Raw genomic sequence first — 3981 nt, forward strand, 5'->3', positions numbered from 1 at the left:
GAGGATATTGTCAAAGAAAAGAAACTGATGGTTGAAGATGGGGCATTGCCTGCTCCTCGGGTGGTAAAAAAAGGACCTGATAAACCCTGGATCTAGCTCCGAGTGGGCTGGGTGAAACTCTCTACTGATGGATCCTTCGGTGCTGCTGGTCATAGCGTCGGAGCTGGCATGGTGCTTCGCGATACTACTGGAACAACGATCTTCACTACATGCAGATTCATGGATGATTGTGATGTTCCTCTTCAGGCAGAAATTCGAGCTTGTGTGGAGGGTTTGGACTTGGCGATTCACCGCAGTCCCTACCCTATGATAGTAGAGACCGACTGCGTCTAGTTGGTAGAGGCCGTTAACTCTTCTGTGCGGGATAGATCACCCTTTCTTCATTGGGTGTCGGAGATTAAAACTCTTTGTAATCAAGAGCATGAGTGTGTTTTTATAAAAGAGTGGAACGATCGTAGGTTAGGGTTAGTCATGATCTTGCAAATTATGCAAGGTTGAAACGCCTTACTGATCTTTGGTTAGGTTCGGGTCCGGAGGTTGTGCTACAGGCCCTAGAACATGATCAACCTGTAACCCCTTCTGGTTAATAAAATTCTTTTTCACTCGCAAAAAAAGTATACAGTCTTTCAGATATTGGTATTACTGTCCCTTTCAGGACGCTGGGAACTGAATCCTGACGTTAGACTCGACGATGGAGGCATCAGTCCATTACTGGCATGCACGGTGAGCTGGCCGTATTTGACATTACAGTTTAGCGGACGGTCCTAATAACATTGATTACACATACTCGTATTTGACATCCATTTTCTTTTTGGGCAGGAATGCGCGCGTTTCATATTCCTGGACTCTCAACTTCAACTAACCCCTGTCATTCTCGAGAAAAAAGAAAACTTCAACTAACTACTCATAACCGTCAGTTAATTAATTAATTATTTAACAACGAGCACCAGATCTCCAACCCCTGCCAGCCGCTGGCCGTTAGTGTGTGTACATTTATCAATCTTGACATTTGGCTGCTAATTAAGTTTGATTAGCCCTACGTTCCATGATCGGGCGCGCGCGCGCGCGCAATCATCACCTACGTACGCGGCGACGTACTCCATCGACGCGGATGGACGGTGAGCCAACCTCTATGATTGACGGCTAATTGCAAGTTTGCAATGGTAACGCGGAACCCCCTGCAATCTCTACTATCTAAAAAGAAGGAATGCGTTCCGTCGTCAATCCAGTACATCGTCCGTTTCGTCCAACTCCTTCGTCGTCCAACGTACCGCACAAAACAGAAAACCGGGCAAGTGTAACTTCCCCGTTTCGATCCAAAAATCACGCCGCATGGACTCCTCCGCGTTGACCCGCCCGAGTCCGGAGAGGAAGGGAACGCGCGGCTCGCACAGGATGCGCCACGAGCGAGCGAGCTACGAGCGACTTCTGGCGGTGAGCGGTGGCGATTTGCTGGCGTATAGCGGCGGCAGCATGAGGCTGGGCAGCGCCACCCCCAACGCCGATTCCTCTCCTCCGCCCCTCCCCCATATGCACCGCCATGGAGCTGGCAGCGCCAGCCCTGACCCTGTTGACTCCATCGCACCGCCCAGATTGCCGTCGGCTCCACGCGATTAGCGTCTCCTCCCTGAGCGCCCTCTCCTCCATGGGATGCATCGCCGGCCTCCTCCATGAGTTGTTGCAGGCGTCCTCTCCTTTGCTCCGACCTCCTCACATTCGAGCTCCCTGGCCCCTTCAGCTAGGTACGCAGTCACAAGTCACAATTATTTTTTAGCAATCTGTTCCCAATCTATTGTATTCAGTTCCAGGTTCTTAATCAATCTGACTTCCTTTCTACCTATCTATCTTTTACCCTGTTCATTCACGAGCTCCTGAGTTTTTTATGTGTTGTTCGATGTGATGTTGTGTATGACGGCAAACCTCATATAATTTGGCTTGCCAATGTCTCCTGAACCTGTGTCCATTAGATTTTAATTCCATCGTTGTTGAATTACCAATACTGTGCAACTCACAAAGAAAAAATAGAATTTCCAACTCAGTTAACATTGGCTTCTAACTCTTATAGATAAAATGCAGATCAACGTTTTTAGAATACACGTGGCCGCCCCTTCCTAGATAGTTCAACAGGGTTGGCCACAAGGAGTTTGTGTCAGGTGCACGGTTGATGATCATCACCCTTAGAGGATGGAGCATCACAGGCATCATTCATGACTGCAGCACATCCTGTTTCAGAATCAATAACCTTATTTCCATCTCCTTGCTTGATAAAAGATATGATGGGCAAATTTTTTGTGTGTAATATAGCTTCTCCATATCTGATTGGTGGTGGGAGAGCAACTGATTGTTGTGTTTAGTCTAGCAGCCAGAGTTTCCCCTCTACCTTCAGATGCCCTCGATCGTGATACATGGTTTACCTTTCCGTCGACATGCCCTGCTAGACTTGATTCTGGCGGTCTGACCCAATCGACAACGCCTGAGCATCAGCTCAGTTCAGAATCCACCACCGGCCGCCAGCCCCTCCAACTCTCTGCCACACAAAATCAAGAACCGCAGCCATGTGCCCGAGAAAGATTTTGTTTCTTTGGACCACTAGCCTCAGTTCGTTCCGACATTTCTTGGGCATCATCTTTTACCTATAACTATGTGGATGTTGTAGCACATGTACGCTGCACAAGGTTGGAATACACACGATCTGTTTTTAAGGTGATCTCAATGAAATACTGGAATGATGATTTATTTCCAAACTGCTGAAAATGTCAGGGCTTTACATCTTATGTAAAAATTGGGCATTATCTATTCTCCAAGGTAAAAGCGAGAGTAGTCGTAGGATCTAAATTATTGCAAGTACACATCGCTGCACTATTAAGCACCTTTTTTGTTTTTAGAGGCGAGCTTCTTAGTTTTATTGTTTCTTCTGTAGAGATCTCCTTTATGTACTATCATTTTACTCAAGTTGGAAATAAAGTAGGAGTTCTGCATCTAAATACTCATGGCTACCCGTATATACAGTGTTTCCTTTCTTTAAAAAGTACCCCAATATGTCTCCCTATGTGAAACTGTTTTTCTTTTAACTTATTTTTGCCCCTTCTCAGTTCTTCTTATTCTTTCTTCACCCATTTGTATTTGCTAAAGCTTTGTAAACGCATTCATATCGTTGATTCATATCAAACTTGGTTAATCTTAATATTGTTAATGGGGATGCTAATATTTTTAGTAGCCTACAAGAGTATGATAAATCCCATCATGTTGTCATAGAAAATGCACATCCTCCTATTACTACCATCACAATAGAATTATTCTCCCGTCTTGCGGAAAGATCTTAGCAATTTTATTCGCATTCAGGTGTGTTTGAAAGATGACAGGAAGACAAGTGCCATTACATTTTTTCAAGAAAAAATTGGTGGAGATATTATTATGGTTTGTCGGGTTCAGTTTCTGGGGATGAGGAGCTGACGACAACGGAGATGGTAGAAGAAAACAATTGAGGTGAATACGTTGGAGGATCGTAACACATGGAAAGGACCAGGCTGAATGGCGCGCCCACCACGGTTGGTTACTACTAATTGGTTGTGCTCTTGGTTTATTGATGTTTCTTTGCACTCGACAATTTAACCCCATGTCGGAATCTTACGTATAAGATTTGCATTTAGATGCAACTGAATAGTTACTTTGTATTGACATTTCTCTCAACAATATTGAGTGTTATAATGGGTAGTGTTGGACAAACTTACAGGATGTTACTGATATATATTAATTCTGAGCATACACAGAGAGCTCTTTTAGCACGTATTTTTTTATATTTTGTGTATTGTGTTGAGGACCTGATGTAGCGGAGAAAGTAATATACTATTTATTACAAAACCCGACGACGATAGCAAATGGTAACTTTTGTTCGATTTATCATTTAAATTCATCCATATAAATTAGCCTATAGACATTAGCACCATATTTCTTTCATGCTTCCATGGTGATTTAGAATAT

The sequence above is a fragment of the Lolium rigidum genome, chromosome 2 (assembly GCF_022539505.1).
Source record: "Lolium rigidum isolate FL_2022 chromosome 2, APGP_CSIRO_Lrig_0.1, whole genome shotgun sequence".
Classification (NCBI taxonomy): Eukaryota; Viridiplantae; Streptophyta; class Magnoliopsida; order Poales; family Poaceae; genus Lolium; species Lolium rigidum.